This window comes from Drosophila arizonae, unplaced genomic scaffold (genome assembly GCF_054131065.1).
Source record: "Drosophila arizonae isolate 15081-1271.41 unplaced genomic scaffold, UAZ_ARI_1.0 ARI_Backbone_148, whole genome shotgun sequence".
Classification (NCBI taxonomy): domain Eukaryota; kingdom Metazoa; phylum Arthropoda; class Insecta; order Diptera; family Drosophilidae; genus Drosophila; species Drosophila arizonae.
Genome location: NW_028315224.1, coordinates 24,744 through 46,926, shown reverse-complemented (window position 1 = coordinate 46,926; position 22,183 = coordinate 24,744). Strand labels below are relative to the sequence as shown.

At 40.7% G+C, this 22,183-nt stretch overlaps 2 long non-coding RNA genes across 2 annotated transcripts; both read right to left on the bottom strand.

Annotated features, from left to right (window-relative positions):
• Window positions 1-1,876: 1,876 nt before the first annotated feature.
• On the bottom strand, window positions 1,877-7,254 carry LOC149267737 (uncharacterized). Its single transcript, XR_016271490.1, has 3 exons — window positions 7,102-7,254; window positions 2,086-2,161; window positions 1,877-2,005 (listed from the first exon to the last, which is right to left on the bottom strand). It is a non-coding gene; the product is annotated as an uncharacterized LOC149267737 (long non-coding RNA).
• Window positions 7,255-8,341: 1,087 nt separating this feature from the next.
• Window positions 8,342-9,206, bottom strand: LOC149267736 (uncharacterized). The gene is made up of 3 exons (XR_016271491.1): window positions 9,077-9,206; window positions 8,490-8,694; window positions 8,342-8,410 (listed from the first exon to the last, which is right to left on the bottom strand). It is a non-coding gene; the product is annotated as an uncharacterized LOC149267736 (long non-coding RNA).
• Window positions 9,207-22,183: the final 12,977 nt, after the last annotated feature.

The following is a 22,183-nucleotide window of genomic DNA, read 5'->3' as shown; positions in this document are numbered from 1 at the left end:
GCCATTGTAGATTTCCTGACTGCTGAGAACGTACAGATGTACACCCACCAGTCACGCCATCAGAAAGGATATCGAGTGGTAATCAAAAAACTACACCACTCGACACCCTGTGACTGGCTGAGGGTCAAACTGTCGGAGCTGGGCTACGTGGTACGATTCATACGTGCCATGAGGCATCGGTTCACCGGCATGCCACTAAACGTCTTTGAGGTTGAGCTGCAGCCAATGCCCGATGGCAGCCATCTCAATATATGTGAACTCGATACGATCAGCAATCAACAGGTGCTAGTTGAGAGGCAGGCAAAGGCCATCGATCCGGCCCAGTGTCATCGATGCCAGGCGTTCGGGCACACTAAGAACTACTGTCGACGCCCATACAGATGCATGAAGTGTGCCGGCTCTCATGCATCCACTGAGTGCACCAAAGCACGAGATGCACCCGCAAAGTGCTTCAACTGTGGAGGTGCACATGTATGCTGCTATAAAGGCTGCCCTAAATACAAAGAAGCACGAAATAGGCTATTAGCTGTAAGGTACCTACCTACAAACAAGTTGCAGCAACAACAACAACAACAACAACAACAACAGCAACACCAACAACAGCGCCATGATCGACCACAGACTAAGCAGCGGCAGCAGCAACCAAAGCTACAACAGCAGCAACATCATTTGCGACAAAAACAACAACGCACAAAAGAGACGCCACTAAATCCAGGCACAAAGCGCAAGCTGACATACAGCAGCGTGGTGCGTGGATCATATAAAACAACAAAGCCACTGCCACAACACCAACGGCAAAACCAGCAACAACAACAACAACAACAACTACAACAACGACAAAGACAGACGCGACGACAACATCAACAACAGCAACCCCAAACACCAATTACAAAGCCCACCAAACGCACCACTAACACACAGAGAAACTCATTAAACAACAATGAGAAACGGCCAACAACTACAACAACCATATCCAATGGACGTAATCCAGCAGCAAAGCACTTGGCTAGGCTGCAACAACAGCTAAAGGACGAGCAAGCCAAGTCAAGTAGTCTAGAAAAGCTACTTGAACAAAACAAGGCCATGTTCGAGAGGCTGGAGAAACAAATTGAACAAATTATGACTATAGTTTTCACTTTATTGAATACAAACAAACAAACACAAGTCATGGATGCAGGTGAGCCAATGCAGCGGAGGACTCCAAGACGCGACGAGGTCGACCTCCGAGAGCTGATGGACCTCAGCGACGAGTGCGAGGCGGTCACAGCGATGACGTCATCAAGCTGGCGTACCAGCTCCACAACTACTAGTACAACTACGCCAACGAGCGTAGCAATGTACTAGGTAGCTTACAACAACCTCTGTGATCCCACTAAACTTACCTGCAACGAGAAAAATTAAAAAAAAAAAATCATCTAATTAATAACTAATCTATAGCTAGCAAAATTCAAAATATACACTTATCTGCAAAACGGCCAAAAACTCGACGACGATGATCAACGACGCTACTAACCGTCCCTAGAGATGTTAATAAGCTTACCTGCAACGAGAAAAATTAAAGAAAATCATCTAATTAATAACTAATATATAGCTAGCAAAATTCAAAATATACACTTATCTGCAAAACGGCCAAAAACTCGACGACGATGATCAACGACGCTTCTAACCGTCCCTAGAGATGTTAATAAGCTTACCTGCAACGAGAAAAATTAAAGAAAATCATCTACTTAATAACTAATATATAGCTAGCAAAATTCAAAATATACACTTACCTGCAAAACGGCCAAAAACTCGACGACGATGATCAACGACGCTTCTAACTGTCCCTAGAGATGTTAATAAGCTTACCTGCAACGAGAAAAATTAAAAAAAAAAATCATCTAATTAATAACTAATATATAGCTAGCAAAATTCAAAATATACACTTACCTGCAAAACGGCCAAAAACTCGACGACGATGATCAACGACGCTTCTAACTGTCCCTAGAGATTTTAATAAGCTTACCTGCAACGAGAAAAATTTAAAAAAAAATCATCTAATTAATAACTAATATATAGCTAGCAAAATTCAAAATATACACTTACCTGCAAAACGGCCAAAAACTCGACGACGATGATCAACGACGCTTCTAACTGTCCCTAGAGATGTTAATAAGCTTACCTGCAACGAGAAAAATTTAAAAAAAATCATCTAATTAATAACTAATATAAAGCTAGCAAAATTCAAAATATACACTTACCTGCAAAACGGCCAAAACTCGACGACGATGATCAACGACGCTTCTAACTGTCCCTAGAGATGTTAATAAGCTTACCTGCAACGAGAAAAATTAAAAAAATCATCTAATTAATAACAATTTTAACACTAGCAAAATGTTAAAATATACACTTACCTGCAATACGGCCAAAAATACGACGACGATGATCAACGACGCATCTATCTGCCCCTGGAGATGCCAATAAGCTGACCTGCAATGAAAAAAAAAATAAAAAGAACTCACAAATTAACAAATTTAAACAACAAATAACAGAAAACAACACAAAATGCACTTATCTTCAAAACGGCCAAGCATCCACAGAAGACTACCAATTAACGACCCTGAAACAAGAAAAAAAAACAAAAAATTAGAGAAAAAAAAAAATAAATAAATAAAAATAAAAATAAAAACAGCAAATCAATAATGTTGAAAAAATAAATAAAATAAAATAAAGAAAATAAGAAGAGAAGAGAGAGAAAAAAAAAAGAAAATGCAAATACTAATAAAAAAAAATATAATAAAATAAATTAAGCAAAAAAAAGAAAAACAAAAACAAAAACAAACAAACACAACAAAGCAAAATAATGTCATTTTATTATTGCACCACTAATGAAATATTTCTATTTCTTCTACACTGCAATCCACACAAATGTACATACTTGATATGTATAAATGTGTGAGTAGTTATGCGCATGCAAGCTAATGCATATGCTGTACTCACCCATGCCCTCTGCAACAACTGGACGGCGCCACAGACGGGAGGCGGTCAGACAGCTGGACTGGCTGTTCTTCCCTCCTCTCCCTTGCTCTACTTGACGACGATCTGCAGATGAGAACTGCAGCCCGATGACCCATCCCAATTGGACTCTCATGGATTCCAGTGATTACCTGATAAGAGAAGGAAAAAAAAAAATGAGAATTAGTAAATAATCTATGTAAATTGAATTTATGTTAGCTGTTAAGTCTTGCAGTCTTGTCTTGTTTCGTATTCATTTGATTTCACATTTCTCATTTCTGCATGGCGCCTGCGTGTGACCATTGTCGGATAGGCCAATACGCTAAAAAAATGCTGAAAAAATATATACTAGAAAACTGTAGGCAACTAGGGCATCCGATATAGTATATCGGGCCAAGCAACATCGATAACAAAGTGCGATAAACGCAGTAATTTAAATTCAAATATGTTGCTTCGTGAAAGTAATGACTTGAATTAATTATAAGAGAATTCCGAGAGAGAGATTTTGTAACTGCCGCTTCACGGCAGGCAATTGGCTGGCGCATACTCCACTGCTGACTGTTCGAGTGCGCAGACTTGCCGTTCTGTCCGCCTCGCTGCCGGTGTGCGCGCGCCGCGAAAAGCCCTCTGTGCAATATTTAACACTTGTACATATAGAAAAAAAAAAAAAAAAAGTTAAAGCAAATAAATTAAATTCAAATAAAGCAAAAGTGACTTTTTTCTTTAAAAGGGTGCTGCAAATAAAAAAAAAAAAAAAAAAAAAAAAAAAAAAAAAACAAATAAAGTGACGATAAATAAATTATTAAATAAATTTATTTATAAAAAAAAAAAATAAATTTAAATAAAATAAAATAAATTAAAATAAATAATTTATAAAAATTAAAACAAACAAATAAGTGGAAAAAACAAAAAGGAAAAACAGAAACTAAACTCGACAAGTGGAAAAAGCAGCAACCGAAAATGGCGACGATGATGGATTCCTCAGATGAGTCGGAGACCACACGGGAGCTATTTCGTCGCTGGTGCGACACCGCCGATATTATTCCAGCCATGGAGGGGCGCACTCTGGATAAGGAGGTGCCGCCTGAGATTATCTCAGACATATTCACCCAAGTGGACAAGATTGCTAGAGGTGAGTACACTTGTACTTCGACCCCTACTAGCGACGCTAAAACAAAAAAAGCGCCAATAAATGCACACACACTAATGCATCATGGCATCCCTGTGCTGGAATCGAGTGAATGTGAAAGTGAGAGCGCAACCATTGTGAATAGTGTGCGCGCGCTAATGGGAACGCACACGCACACACACACGGATACACAGGCTGCAGCAAAAGCAGTTGCGCACACTCACGCTCACGCTCACTCTCACATTCACACTGATGCGCACTCTAAACCACTTGCCGCCAATAATGCTACAAACACCTTGACACACAACCCCATGCAAGCGCACACAAACACAATCACACACACACGAGTAAAAAGCACCAATGACATGACGAACGCCGACGACGACGGCGGCCAATATATAAATAGAAAAAACAACAACAACACAGTGGCGCAAAACACGGCAAACACGGCAAACACGGAAAACACGGACGACACTGCTCTGACAAAAAAGCAAACGAGCACGCTCTCTCAAATACACACACACATTCACACGAGTGACAAGACTGACGAAAATGACAACTGCAGCAGAAGCTGCAAAACGACTAGCGCTCAGCCAGCAAGCGCACAACACCAACACCAACACCAACACGAACACGAACACAAACAGAAAACGAAAACGAACAGTGAAAATGCACACAACGTTAAAAGGTGGCTCACCAGTGTGCCACCACTGTTGCCCCACGAACTGCCGCTGCCACTACATTCTCATATACCAACAGAAATAAATAAACTATTAAATTCAAAAATTAATGCTAAATGGCAATCGCCTTTGAAGAGGCGCTGCGCCGAAATGGTGCCTGACGATGGCGACGAGGGTGTTTCACTACCCTTGGAAACGCCCAAATTCAAGAGTGCATTCGCCACTAAACTGCACCAAGAGGTGCGGCAGCAGCAGAAGATGCAGCAACAACAACAACAACTAGAGCAACAGCACCAGCATCAGCTGGCAAAACGCTCTAGGGCTGTTCAAAATGCGTTGCAGCCTTTCAGGCGGGAGCTGGAAACCAATCACGCAATCCAGCCGCCGCAAAAACAGCCACAAACACAGCCACAGGCGCAGCTGTGTAACAATGGGGAGCAGCAGCAACAACAACAAGAAAACATATCGTCTCTCGACCTTGCTCTCACTCACAATGATGAGATGCAGCCAGTTGAGAGGCGTGCCAATCAAATCGAAAAAGTATTGCAGCCTTTCGGGCTGCCTCAAAAAACTGGCGACCAAATGCAGCAACAAACGCATGCCCACACAACTGCCTCTGCTCCCAAGCAACAGCAACAGCAACAACAACAACAACAACAACAACAGCCAATAAGAATACCGGCAATATTCTTGCCCCAAATGGATGACATACTGCCACTAATCAACAAGCTACACAGCCACCCAGCAGTTGGCGGTTTCACCACTAGCACCGCCACACGCAATAATAGTGCTGGCGTCACTATCTACAGCGATGATATGGACACACACAGAGCCATTGTAGATTTCCTGACTGCTGAGAACGTACAGATGTACACCCACCAGTCACGCCATCAGAAAGGATATCGAGTGGTAATCAAAAAACTACACCACTCGACACCCTGTGACTGGCTGAGGGTCAAACTGTCGGAGCTGGGCTACGTGGTACGATTCATACGTGCCATGAGGCATCGGTTCACCGGCATGCCACTAAACGTCTTTGAGGTTGAGCTGCAGCCAATGCCCGATGGCAGCCATCTCAATATATGTGAACTCGATACGATCAGCAATCAACAGGTGCTAGTTGAGAGGCAGGCAAAGGCCATCGATCCGGCCCAGTGTCATCGATGCCAGGCGTTCGGGCACACTAAGAACTACTGTCGACGCCCATACAGATGCATGAAGTGTGCCGGCTCTCATGCATCCACTGAGTGCACCAAAGCACGAGATGCACCCGCAAAGTGCTTCAACTGTGGAGGTGCACATGTATGCTGCTATAAAGGCTGCCCTAAATACAAAGAAGCACGAAATAGGCTATTAGCTGTAAAGTACCTACCTACAAACAAGTTGCAGCAACAACAACAACAACAACAGCAACACCAACAACAGCGCCATGATCGACCACAGACTAAGCAGCGGCAGCAGCAACCAAAGCTACAACAGCAGCAACATCATTTGCGACAAAAACAACAACGCACAAAAGAGACGCCACTAAATCCAGGCACAAAGCGCAAGCTGACATACAGCAGCGTGGTGCGTGGATCATATAAAACAACAAAGCCACTGCCACAACACCAACAGCAAAACCAGCAACAACAACAACAACAACAACAACAACAACAACAACTACAACAACGACAAAGACAGACGCGACGACAACATCAACAACAGCAACCCCAAACACCAATTACAAAGCCCACCAAACGCACCACTAACACACAGAGAAACTCATTAAACAACAATGAGAAACGGCCAACAACTACAACAACCATATCCAATGGACGTAATCCAGCAGCAAGGCACTTGGCTAGGCTGCAACAACAGCTAAAGGACGAGCAAGTCAAGTCAAGTAGCCTAGAAAAGCTACTTGAACAAAACAAGGCCATGTTCGAGAGGCTGGAGAAACAAATTGAACAAATTATGACTATAGTTTTCACTTTATTGAATACAAACAAACAAACACAAGTCATGGATGCAGGTGAGCCAATGCAGCGGAGGACTCCAAGACGCGACGAGGTCGACCTCCGAGAGCTGATGGACCTCAGCGACGAGTGCGAGGCGGTCACAGCGATGACGTCATCAAGCTGGCGTACCAGCTCCACAACTACTAGTACAACTACGCCAACGAGCGTAGCAATGTACTAGGTAGCTTACAACAACCTCTGTGATCCCACTAAACTTACCTGCAACGAGAAAAATTAAAAAAAATCATCTAATTAATAACTAATATATAGCTAGAAAAAAGTCAAAATATACGCTTACCTGCAAAACGGCCAAAAATACGACGACGATGATCAACGACGCTTCTAACTGTCCCTAGAGATGTTAATAAGCTTACCTGCAACGAGAAAAATTAAAAAAATCATCTAATTAATAACAATATTAAAACTAGAAAAAAGTCAAAATATACACTTACCTGCAAAACGGCCAAAAACTCGACGACGATGATCAACGACGCTTCTAACTGTCCCTAGAGATGTTAATAAGCTTACCTGCAACGAGAAAAATTAAAAAAAATCATCTAATTAATAACTAATATATAGCTAGCAAAATTCAAAATATACACTTACCTGCAAAACGGCCAAAATCTCGACGACGATGGTCAACGACGCTTCTAACTGTCCCTAGAGATGTTAATAAGCTTACCTGCAACGAGAAAAATTAAAAAAAATCATCTAATTAATAACTAATATATAGCTAGCAAAATTCAAAATATACACTTACCTGCAAAACGGCCAAAATCTCGACGACGATGGTCAACGACGCTTCTAACCGTCCCTAGAGATGTTAATAAGCTTACCTGCAACGAGAAAAATTAAAAAAATCATCTAATTAATAACTAATCTATAGCTAGCAAAAAGTTAAACTATACACTTACCTGCAAAACGGCCAAAAACTCGACGACGATGATCACCGATGCTTCTAACTGTCCCTAAAGATGTTAATGAGCTTACCTGCAACGAGAAAAATTAAAAAAAATCATCTAATTAATAACTAATATATAGCTAGCAAAATTCAAAATATACACTTACCTGCAAAACGGCCAAAACTCGACGACGATGATCAACGACGCTTCTAACTGTCCCTAGAGATGTTAATAAGCTTACCTGCAACGAGAAAAATTAAAAAAATCATCTAATTAATAACAATTTTAACACTAGCAAAATGTTAAAATATACACTTACCTGCAAAACGGCCAAAAACTCGACGACGATGATCAACGACGCTTCTAACTGTCCCTAGAGATTTTAATAAGCTTACCTGCAACGAGAAAAATTAAAAAAAAAAATCATCTAATTAATAACTAATATATAGCTAGCAAAATTCAAAATATACACTTACCTGCAAAACGGCCAAAAACTCGACGACGATGATCAACGACGCTTCTAACTGTCCCTAGAGATGTTAATAAGCTTACCTGCAACGAGAAAAATTTAAAAAAATCATCTAATTAATAACTAATATATAGCTAGCAAAATTCAAAATATACACTTACCTGCAAAACGGCCAAAACTCGACGACGATGATCAACGACGCTTCTAACTGTCCCTAGAGATGTTAATAAGCTTACCTGCAACGAGAAAAATTAAAAAAAATCATCTAATTAATAACAATTTTAACACTAGCAAAATGTTAAAATATACACTTACCTGCAATACGGCCAAAAATACGACGACGATGATCAACGACGCATCTATCTGCCCCTGGAGATGCCAATAAGCTGACCTGCAATGAAAAAAAAATAAAAAGAACTCACAAATTAACAAATTTAAACAACAAATAACAGAAAACAACACAAAATGCACTTATCTTCAAAACGGCCAAGCATCCACAGAAGACTACCAATTAACGACCCTGAAACAAGAAAAAAAAAAACAAAAAATTAGAGAAAAAAAAAAATAAATAAATAAAAATAAAAATAAAAACAGCAAATCAATAATGTTGAAAAAATAAATAAAATAAAATAAAGAAAATAAGAAGAGAAGAGAGAGAAAAAAAAAAGAAAATGCAAATACTAATAAAAAAAAATATAATAAAATAAATTAAGCAAAAAAAAGAAAAACAAAAACAAAAACAAACAAACACAACAAAGCAAAATAATGTCATTTTATTATTGCACCACTAATGAAATATTTCTATTTCTTCTACACTGCAATCCACACAAATGTACATACTTGATATGTATAAATGTGTGAGTAGTTATGCGCATGCAAGCTAATGCATATGCTGTACTCACCCATGCCCTCTGCAACAACTGGACGGCGCCACAGACGGGAGGCGGTCAGACAGCTGGACTGGCTGTTCTTCCCTCCTCTCCCTTGCTCTACTTGACGACGATCTGCAGATGAGAACTGCAGCCCGATGACCCATCCCAATTGGACTCTCATGGATTCCAGTGATTACCTGATAAGAGAAGGAAAAAAAAAAAATGAGAATTAGTAAATAATCTATGTAAATTGAATTTATGTTAGCTGTTAAGTCTTGCAGTCTTGTCTTGTTTCGTATTCATTTGATTTCACATTTCTCATTTCTGCATGGCGCCTGCGTGTGACCATTGTCGGATAGGCCAATACGCTAAAAAAATGCTGAAAAAATATATACTAGAAAACTGTAGGCAACTAGGGCATCCGATATAGTATATCGGGCCAAGCAACATCGATAACAAAGTGCGATAAACGCAGTAATTTAAATTCAAATATGTTGCTTCGTGAAAGTAATGACTTGAATTAATTATAAGAGAATTCCGAGAGAGAGATTTTGTAACTGCCGCTTCACGGCAGGCAATTGGCTGGCGCATACTCCACTGCTGACTGTTCGAGTGCGCAGACTTGCCGTTCTGTCCGCCTCGCTGCCGGTGTGCGCGCGCCGCGAAAAGCCCTCTGTGCAATATTTAACACTTGTACATATAGAAAAAAAAAAAAAAAAAAAAAAAAAAAAACAAGTAAGAAAGCTCTAGTCGAGACTGCTCGACTAGGAGATACCCTGAACCCTCTAATCTGATATTCTAATCATTATGCACTTCTTTTATGCACACATACATACACATGCATCCACACGCACGCATAAGCCTGCGCTCTGCTAACTGCGCAGCAAGCAGCGACTGCGCTTGGGCTGCGTTGCAATGTGGGCAATATTATGAGAATTTATTTGTTGAATAATTTCTTTTGTAGGCCTACAATCTTAATGAAACTTTCAGAACGTAATCATAATGTTCAAATCTATGTACATTCCAAAGCACAAGTCTCTAGTACTTGAAATGCGTTTTTTATAAATTGGGGGAGAAGGGGGCGTGGTATCCAAAATCTGTAAATTACAAAATCTTTGTATCGATTAACTTTATATACAACACAAATTTGAAGACTCCAGGTCTAAAAATGCTCAAGTTAGGCTAAAAAAACAAAATCAATTTTTCGATTATTCTCGATAAAAAAGTTATCGGACGATTTATCGAAAAAATAAAGCAAACTCGTACTGCGTATGGTACACACGAGTATGCATGCCAAATTTCAGCTCTCTAGCTCTTATAACTTCTGAGATCGACGCACTCATACGGACGGACGGACGGACGGACGGACGGACGGACGGACGGACGGACGGACGGACGGACGGACGGACGGACGGACGGACGGACAGACGGACAGGGCTATATCGACTCAGCTCGTCACGCTGATCAAGAATATATATACTTTGTGGGGTCTGCCACGCCTCCTTCTGCCCGTTACATACTTTTTCACAAAACCATTATACCCTGATTTCCCATTTTCAATGGGTTCAGGGTATAAAAAAAGTTAAAGCAAATAAATTAAATTCAAATAAAGCAAAAGTGACTTTTTTCTTTAAAAGGGTGCTGCAAATAAAAAAAAAAAAAAAAAAAAAAAAAAAACAAATAAAGTGACGATAAATAAATTATTAAATAAATTTATTTATAAAAAAAAAAAAAAAAAATTTAAATAAAATAAAATAAATTAAAATAAATAATTTATAAAAATTAAAACAAACAAACAATTGCAAAAAACAAAAAGGAAAAACAGAAACTAAACTCGACAAGTGGAAAAAGCAGCAACCGAAAATGGCGACGATGATGGATTCCTCAGATGAGTCGGAGACCACACGGGAGCTATTTCGTCGCTGGTGCGACACCGCCGATATTATTCCAGCCATGGAGGGGCGCACTCTGGATAAGGAGGTGCCGCCTGAGATTATCTCAGACATATTCACCCAAGTGGACAAGATTGCTAGAGGTGAGTACACTTGTACTTCGACCCCTACTAGCGACGCTAAAACAAAAAAAGCGCCAATAAATGCACACACACTAATGCATCATGGCATCCCTGTGCTGGAATCGAGTGAAAGTGAAAGTGAGAGCGCAACCATTGTGAATAGTGTGCGCGCGCTAATGGGAACGCACACGCACACACACACGGATACACAGGCTGCAGCAAAAGCAGTTGCGCACACTCACGCTCACGCTCACTCTCACATTCACACTGATGCGCACTCTAAACCACTTGCCGCCAATAATGCTACAAACACCTTGACACACAATCCCATGCAAGCGCACACAAACACAATCACACACACACGAGTAAAAAGCACCAATGACATGACGAACGCCGACGACGACGGCGGCCAATATATAAATAGAAAAAACAACAACAACACAGTGGCGCAAAACACGGCAAACACGGCAAACACGGAAAACACGGACGACACTGCTCTGACAAAAAAGCAAACGAGCACGCTCTCTCAAATACACACACACATTCACACGAGTGACAAGACTGACGAAAATGACAACTGCAGCAGAAGCTGCAAAACGACTAGCGCTCAGCCAGCAAGCGCACAACACCAACACCAACACCAACACGAACACGAACACAAACAGAAAACGAAAACGAACAGTGAAAATGCACACAACGTTAAAAGGTGGCTCACCAGTGTGCCACCACTGTTGCCCCACGAACTGCCGCTGCCACTACATTCTCATATACCAACAGAAATAAATAAACTATTAAATTCAAAAATTAATGCTAAATGGCAATCGCCTTTGAAGAGGCGCTGCGCCGAAATGGTGCCTGACGATGGCGACGAGGGTGTTTCACTACCCTTGGAAACGCCCAAATTCAAGAGTGCATTCGCCACTAAACTGCACCAAGAGGTGCGGCAGCAGCAGAAGATGCAGCAACAACAACAACAACTAGAGCAACAGCACCAGCATCAGCTGGCAAAACGCTCTAGGGCTGTTCAAAATGCGTTGCAGCCTTTCAGGCGGGAGCTGGAAACCAATCACGCAATCCAGCCGCCGCAAAAACAGCCACAAACACAGCCACAGGCGCAGCTGTGTAACAATGGGGAGCAGCAGCAACAACAACAAGAAAACATATCGTCTCTCGACCTTGCTCTCACTCACAATGATGAGATGCAGCCAGTTGAGAGGCGTGCCAATCAAATCGAAAAAGTATTGCAGCCTTTCGGGCTGCCTCAAAAAACTGGCGACCAAATGCAGCAACAAACGCATGCCCACACAACTGCCTCTGCTCCCAAGCAACAGCAACAGCAACAACAACAACAACAACAACAACAGCCAATAAGAATACCGGCAATATTCTTGCCCCAAATGGATGACATACTGCCACTAATCAACAAGCTACACAGCCACCCAGCAGTTGGCGGTTTCACCACTAGCACCGCCACACGCAATAATAGTGCTGGCGTCACTATCTACAGCGATGATATGGACACACACAGAGCCATTGTAGATTTCCTGACTGCTGAGAACGTACAGATGTACACCCACCAGTCACGCCATCAGAAAGGATATCGAGTGGTAATCAAAAAACTACACCACTCGACACCCTGTGACTGGCTGAGGGTCAAACTGTCGGAGCTGGGCTACGTGGTACGATTCATACGTGCCATGAGGCATCGGTTCACCGGCATGCCACTAAACGTCTTTGAGGTTGAGCTGCAGCCAATGCCCGATGGCAGCCATCTCAATATATGTGAACTCGATACGATCAGCAATCAACAGGTGCTAGTTGAGAGGCAGGCAAAGGCCATCGATCCGGCCCAGTGTCATCGATGCCAGGCGTTCGGGCACACTAAGAACTACTGTCGACGCCCATACAGATGCATGAAGTGTGCCGGCTCTCATGCATCCACTGAGTGCACCAAAGCACGAGATGCACCCGCAAAGTGCTTCAACTGTGGAGGTGCACATGTATGCTGCTATAAAGGCTGCCCTAAATACAAAGAAGCACGAAATAGGCTATTAGCTGTAAAGTACCTACCTACAAACAAGTTGCAGCAACAACAACAACAGCAACACCAACAACAGCGCCATGATCGACCACAGACTAAGCAGCGGCAGCAGCAACCAAAGCTACAACAGCAGCAACATCATTTGCGACAAAAACAACAACGCACAAAAGAGACGCCACTAAATCCAGGCACAAAGCGCAAGCTGACATACAGCAGCGTGGTGCGTGGATCATATAAAACAACAAAGCCACTGCCACAACACCAACAGCAAAACCAGCAACAACAACAACAACAACAACAACAACAACAACAACAACAACAACAACAACAACTACAACAACGACAAAGACAGACGCGACGACAACATCAACAACAGCAACCCCAAACACCAATTACAAAGCCCACCAAACGCACCACTAACACACAGAGAAACTCATTAAACAACAATGAGAAACGGCCAACAACTACAACAACCATATCCAATGGACGTAATCCAGCAGCAAGGCACTTGGCTAGGCTGCAACAACAGCTAAAGGACGAGCAAGTCAAGTCAAGTAGCCTAGAAAAGCTACTTGAACAAAACAAGGCCATGTTCGAGAGGCTGGAGAAACAAATTGAACAAATTATGACTATAGTTTTCACTTTATTGAATACAAACAAACAAACACAAGTCATGGATGCAGGTGAGCCAATGCAGCGGAGGACTCCAAGACGCGACGAGGTCGACCTCCGAGAGCTGATGGACCTCAGCGACGAGTGCGAGGCGGTCACAGCGATGACGTCATCAAGCTGGCGTACCAGCTCCACAACTACTAGTACAACTACGCCAACGAGCGTAGCAATGTACTAGGTAGCTTACAACAACCTCTGTGATCCCACTAAACTTACCTGCAACGAGAAAAATTAAAAAAAATCATCTAATTAATAACTAATATATAGCTAGAAAAAAGTCAAAATATACGCTTACCTGCAAAACGGCCAAAAATACGACGACGATGATCAACGACGCTTCTAACTGTCCCTAGAGATGTTAATAAGCTTACCTGCAACGAGAAAAATTAAAAAAAATCATCTAATTAATAACTAATATATAGCTAGCAAAATTCAAAATATACACTTACCTGCAAAACGGCCAAAAACTCGACGACGATGATCAACGACGCTTCTAACCGTCCCTAGAGATGTTAATAAGCTTACCTGCAACGAGAAAAATTAAAAAAAATCATCTAATTAATAACTAATATATAGCTAGCAAAATTCAAAATATACACTTACCTGCAAAACGGCCAAAATCTCGACGACGATGGTCAACGACGCTTCTAACCGTCCCTAGAGATGTTAATAAGCTTACCTGCAACGAGAAAAATTAAAAAAATCATCTAATTAATAACTAATATATAGCTAGCAAAATTCAAAATATACACTTACCTGCAAAACGGCCAAAATCTCGACGACGATGGTCAACGACGCTTCTAACCGTCCCTAGAGATGTTAATAAGCTTACCTGCAACGAGAAAAATTTAAAAAAATCATCTAATTAATAACTAATATATAGCTAGCAAAATTCAAAATATACACTTACCTGCAAAACGGCCAAAATCTCGACGACGATGGTCAACGACGCTTCTAACCGTCCCTAGAGATGTTAATAAGCTTACCTGCAACGAGAAAAATTAAAAAAATCATCTAATTAATAACTAATCTATAGCTAGCAAAAAGTTAAACTATACACTTACCTGCAAAACGGCCAAAAACTCGACGACGATGATCACCGATGCTTCTAACTGTCCCTAAAGATGTTAATGAGCTTACCTGCAACGAGAAAAATTAAAAAAAAATCATCTAATTAATAACTAATATATAGCTAGCGAAATTCAAAATATACACTTACCTGCAAAACGGCCAAAAACTCGACGACGATGATCAACGACGCTTCTAACTGTCCCTAGAGATGTTAATAAGCTTACCTGCAACGAGAAAAATTAAAAAAATCATCTAATTAATAACTAATATATAGCTAGCAAAATTCAAAATATACACTTACCTGCAAAACGGCCAAAAACTCGACGACGATGATCAACGACGCTTCTAACTGTCCCTAGAGATTTTAATAAGCTTACCTGCAACGAGAAAAATTAAAAAAAAATCATCTAATTAATAACTAATATATAGCTAGCAAAATTCAAAATATACACTTACCTGCAAAACGGCCAAAAACTCGACGACGATGATCAACGACGCTTCTAACTGTCCCTAGAGATGTTAATAAGCTTACCTGCAACGAGAAAAATTTAAAAAAAATCATCTAATTAATAACTAATATAAAGCTAGCAAAATTCAAAATATACACTTACCTGCAAAACGGCCAAAACTCGACGACGATGATCAACGACGCTTCTAACTGTCCCTAGAGATGTTAATAAGCTTACCTGCAACGAGAAAAATTAAAAAAATCATCTAATTAATAACAATTTTAACACTAGCAAAATGTTAAAATATACACTTACCTGCAATACGGCCAAAAATACGACGACGATGATCAACGACGCATCTATCTGCCCCTGGAGATGCCAATAAGCTGACCTGCAATGAAAAAAAAATAAAAAGAACTCACAAATTAACAAATTTAAACAACAAATAACAGAAAACAACACAAAATGCACTTATCTTCAAAACGGCCAAGCATCCACAGAAGACTACCAATTAACGACCCTGAAACAAGAAAAAAAAACAAAAAATTAGAGAGAAAAAAAATAAATAAATAAAAATAAAAATAAAAACAGCAAATCAATAATGTTGAAAAAATAAATAAAATAAAATAAAGAAAATAAGAAGAGAAGAGAGAGAAAAAAAAAAGAAAATGCAAATACTAATAAAAAAAAAATATAATAAAATAAATTAAGCAAAAAAAAGAAAAACAAAAACAAAAACAAACAAACACAACAAAGCAAAATAATGTCATTTTATTATTGCACCACTAATGAAATATTTCTATTTCTTCTACACTGCAATCCACACAAATGTACATACTTGATATGTATAAATGTGTGAGTAGTTATGCGCATGCAAGCTAATGCATATGCTGTACTCACCCATGCCCTCTGCAACAACTGGACGGCGCCACAGACGGGAGGCGGTCAGACAGCTGGACTGGCTGTTCTTCCCTCCTCTCCCTTGCTCTACTTGACGACGATCTGCAGATGAGAACTGCAGCCCGATGACCCATCCCAATTGGACTCTCATGGATTCCAGTGATTACCTGATAAGAGAAGGAAAAAAAAAAAAATGAGAATTAGTAAATAATCTATGTAAATTGAATTTATGTTAGCTGTTAAGTCTTGCAGTCTTGTCTTGTTTCGTATTCATTTGATTTCACATTTCTCATTTCTGCATGGCGCCTGCGTGTGACCATTGTCGGATAGGCCAATACGCTAAAAAAATGCTGAAAAAATATATACTAGAAAACTGTAGGCAACTAGGGCATCCGATATAGTATATCGGGCCAAGCAACATCGATAACAAAGTGCGATAAACGCAGTAATTTAAATTCAAATATGTTGCTTCGTGAAAGTAATGACTTGAATTAATTATAAGAGAATTCCGAGAGAGAGATTTTGTAACTGCCGCTTCACGGCAGGCAATTGGCTGGCGCATACTCCACTGCTGACTGTTCGAGTGCGCAGACTTGCCGTTCTGTCCGCCTCGCTGCCGGTGTGCGCGCGCCGCGAAAAGCCCTCTGTGCAATATTTAACACTTGTACATATAGAAAAAAAAAAAAAAAAAGTTAAAGCAAATAAATTAAATTCAAATAAAGCAAAAGTGACTTTTTTCTTTAAAAGGGTGCTGCAAATAAAAAAAAAAAAAAAAAAAAAAAAAAAACAAATAAAGTGACGATAAATAAATTATTAAATAAATTTATTTATAAAAAAAAAAATAAATTTAAATAAAATAAAATAAATTAAAATAAATAATTTATAAAAATTAAAACAAACAAATAAGTGGAAAAAACAAAAAGGAAAAACAGAAACTAAACTCGACAAGTGGAAAAAGCAGCAACCGAAAATGGCGACGATGATGGATTCCTCAGATGAGTCGGAGACCACACGGGAGCTATTTCGTCGCTGGTGCGACACCGCCGATATTATTCCAGCCATGGAGGGGCGCACTCTGGATAAGGAGGTGCCGCCTGAGATTATCTCAGACATATTCACCCAAGTGGACAAGATTGCTAGAGGTGAGTACACTTGTACTTCGACCCCTACTAGCGACGCTAAAACAAAAAAAGCGCCAATAAATGCACACACACTAATGCATCATGGCATCCCTGTGCTGGAATCGAGTGAAAGTGAAAGTGAGAGCGCAACCATTGTGAATAGTGTGCGCGCGCTAATGGGAACGCACACGCACACACACACGGATACACAGGCTGCAGCAAAAGCAGTTGCGCACACTCACGCTCACGCTCACTCTCACATTCACACTGATGCGCACTCTAAACCACTTGCCGCCAATAATGCTACAAACACCTTGACACACAACCCCATGCAAGCGCACACAAACACAATCACACACACACGAGTAAAAAGCACCAATGACATGACGAACGCCGACGACGACGGCGGCCAATATATAAATAGAAAAAACAACAACAACACAGTGGCGCAAAACACGGCAAACACGGCAAACACGGAAAACACGGACGACACTGCTCTGACAAAAAAGCAAACGAGCACGCTCTCTCAAATACACACACACATTCACACGAGTGACAAGACTGACGAAAATGACAACTGCAGCAGAAGCTGCAAAACGACTAGCGCTCAGCCAGCAAGCGCACAACACCAACACCAACACCAACACGAACACGAACACAAACAGAAAACGAAAACGAACAGTGAAAATGCACACAACGTTAAAAGGTGGCTCACCAGTGTGCCACCACTGTTGCCCCACGAACTGCCGCTGCCACTACATTCTCATATACCAACAGAAATAAATAAACTATTAAATTCAAAAATTAATGCTAAATGGCAATCGCCTTTGAAGAGGCGCTGCGCCGAAATGGTGCCTGACGATGGCGACGAGGGTGTTTCACTACCCTTGGAAACGCCCAAATTCAAGAGTGCATTCGCCACTAAACTGCACCAAGAGGTGCGGCAGCAGCAGAAGATGCAGCAACAACAACAACAACTAGAGCAACAGCACCAGCATCAGCTGGCAAAACGCTCTAGGGCTGTTCAAAATGCGTTGCAGCCTTTCAGGCGGGAGCTGGAAACCAATCACGCAATCCAGCCGCCGCAAAAACAGCCACAAACACAGCCACAGGCGCAGCTGTGTAACAATGGGGAGCAGCAGCAACAACAACAAGAAAACATATCGTCTCTCGACCTTGCTCTCACTCACAATGATGAGATGCAGCCAGTTGAGAGGCGTGCCAATCAAATCGAAAAAGTATTGCAGCCTTTCGGGCTGCCTCAAAAAACTGGCGACCAAATGCAGCAACAAACGCATGCCCACACAACTGCCTCTGCTCCCAAGCAACAGCAACAGCAACAACAACAACAACAACAACAACAGCCAATAAGAATACCGGCAATATTCTTGCCCCAAATGGATGACATACTGCCACTAATCAACAAGCTACACAGCCACCCAGCAGTTGGCGGTTTCACCACTAGCACCGCCACACGCAATAATAGTGCTGGCGTCACTATCTACAGCGATGATATGGACACACACAGAGCCATTGTAGATTTCCTGACTGCTGAGAACGTACAGATGTACACCCACCAGTCACGCCATCAGAAAGGATATCGAGTGGTAATCAAAAAACTACACCACTCGACACCCTGTGACTGGCTGAGGGTCAAACTGTCGGAGCTGGGCTACGTGGTACGATTCATACGTGCCATGAGGCATCGGTTCACCGGCATGCCACTAAACGTCTTTGAGGTTGAGCTGCAGCCAATGCCCGATGGCAGCCATCTCAATATATGTGAACTCGATACGATCAGCAATCAACAGGTGCTAGTTGAGAGGCAGGCAAAGGCCATCGATCCGGCCCAGTGTCATCGATGCCAGGCGTTCGGGCACACTAAGAACTACTGTCGACGCCCATACAGATGCATGAAGTGTGCCGGCTCTCATGCATCCACTGAGTGCACCAAAGCACGAGATGCACCCGCAAAGTGCTTCAACTGTGGAGGTGCACATGTATGCTGCTATAAAGGCTGCCCTAAATACAAAGAAGCACGAAATAGGCTATTAGCTGTAAGGTACCTACCTACAAACAAGTTGCAGCAACAACAACAACAACAACAACAACAACAGCAACACCAACAACAGCGCCATGATCGACCACAGACTAAGCAGCGGCAGCAGCAACCAAAGCTACAACAGCAGCAACATCATTTGCGACAAAAACAACAACGCACAAAAGAGACGCCACTAAATCCAGGCACAAAGCGCAAGCTGACATACAGCAGCGTGGTGCGTGGATCATATAAAACAACAAAGCCACTGCCACAACACCAACGGCAAAACCAGCAACAACAACAACAACAACAACAACAACAACAACAACTACAACAACGACAAAGACAGACGCGACGACAACATCAACAACAGCAACCCCAAACACCAATTACAAAGCCCACCAAACGCACCACTAACACACAGAGAAACTCATTAAACAACAATGAGAAACGGCCAACAACTACAACAACCATATCCAATGGACGTAATCCAGCAGCAAGGCACTTGGCTAGGCTGCAACAACAGCTAAAGGACGAGCAAGCCAAGTCAAGTAGTCTAGAAAAGCTACTTGAACAAAACAAGGCCATGTTCGAGAGGCTGGAGAAACAAATTGAACAAATTATGACTATAGTTTTCACTTTATTGAATACAAACAAACAAACACAAGTCATGGATGCAGGTGAGCCAATGCAGCGGAGGACTCCAAGACGCGACGAGGTCGACCTCCGAGAGCTGATGGACCTCAGCGACGAGTGCGAGGCGGTCACAGCGATGACGTCATCAAGCTGGCGTACCAGCTCCACAACTACTAGTACAACTACGCCAACGAGCGTAGCAATGTACTAGGTAGCTTACAACAACCTCTGTGATCCCACTAAACTTACCTGCAACGAGAAAAATTAAAAAAAAAAAATCATCTAATTAATAACTAATCTATAGCTAGCAAAATTCAAAATATACACTTATCTGCAAAACGGCCAAAAACTCGACGACGATGATCAACGACGCTACTAACCGTCCCTAGAGATGTTAATAAGCTTACCTGCAACGAGAAAAATTAAAGAAAATCATCTAATTAATAACTAATATATAGCTAGCAAAATTCAAAATATACACTTATCTGCAAAACGGCCAAAAACTCGACGACGATGATCAACGACGCTTCTAACCGTCCCTAGAGATGTTAATAAGCTTACCTGCAACGAGAAAAATTAAAGAAAATCATCTAATTAATAACTAATATATAGCTAGCAAAATTCAAAATATACACTTACCTGCAAAACGGCCAAAAACTCGACGACGATGATCAACGACGCTTCTAACTGTCCCTAGAGATGTTAATAAGCTTACCTGCAACGAGAAAAATTAAAAAAAAAATCATCTAATTAATAACTAATATATAGCTAGCAAAATTCAAAATATACACTTACCTGCAAAACGGCCAAAAACTCGACGACGATGATCAACGACGCTTCTAACTGTCCCTAGAGATTTTAATAAGCTTACCTGCAACGAGAAAAATTAAAAAAAAATCATCTAATTAATAACTAATATATAGCTAGCAAAATTCAAAATATACACTTACCTGCAAAACGGCCAAAAACTCGACGACGATGATCAACGACGCTTCTAACTGTCCCTAGAGATGTTAATAAGCTTACCTGCAACGAGAAAAATTTAAAAAAATCATCTAATTAATAACTAATATAAAGCTAGCAAAATTCAAAATATACACTTACCTGCAAAACGGCCAAAACTCGACGACGATGATCAACGACGCTTCTAACTGTCCCTAGAGATGTTAATAAGCTTACCTGCAACGAGAAAAATTAAAAAAATCATCTAATTAATAACAATTTTAACACTAGCAAAATGTTAAAATATACACTTACCTGCAATACGGCCAAAAATACGACGACGATGATCAACGACGCATCTATCTGCCCCTGGAGATGCCAATAAGCTGACCTGCAATGAAAAAAAAATAAAAAGAACTCACAAATTAACAAATTTAAACAACAAATAACAGAAAACAACACAAAATGCACTTATCTTCAAAACGGCCAAGCATCCACAGAAGACTACCAATTAACGACCCTGAAACAAGAAAAAAAAACAAAAAATTAGAGAAAAAAAAAATAAATAAATAAAAATAAAAATAAAAACAGCAAATCAATAATGTTGAAAAAATAAATAAAATAAAATAAAGAAAATAAGAAGAGAAGAGAGAGAAAAAAAAAAGAAAATGCAAATACTAATAAAAAAAAATATAATAAAATAAATTAAGCAAAAAAAAGAAAAACAAAAACAAACAAACACAACAAAGCAAAATAATGTCATTTTATTATTGCACCACTAATGAAATATTTCTATTTCTTCTACACTGCAATCCACACAAATGTACATACTTGATATGTATAAATGTGTGAGTAGTTATGCGCATGCAAGCTAATGCATATGCTGTACTCACCCATGCCCTCTGCAACAACTGGACGGCGCCACAGACGGGAGGCGGTCAGACAGCTGGACTGGCTGTTCTTCCCTCCTCTCCCTTGCTCTACTTGACGACGATCTGCAGATGAGAACTGCAGCCCGATGACCCATCCCAATTGGACTCTCATGGATTCCAGTGATTACCTGATAAGAGAAGGAAAAAAAAAATGAGAATTAGTAAATAATCTATGTAAATTGAATTTATGTTAGCTGTTAAGTCTTGCAGTCTTGTCTTGTTTCGTATTCATTTGATTTCACATTTCTCATTTCTGCATGGCGCCTGCGTGTGACCATTGTCGGATAGGCCAATACGCTAAAAAAATGCTGGAAAAAT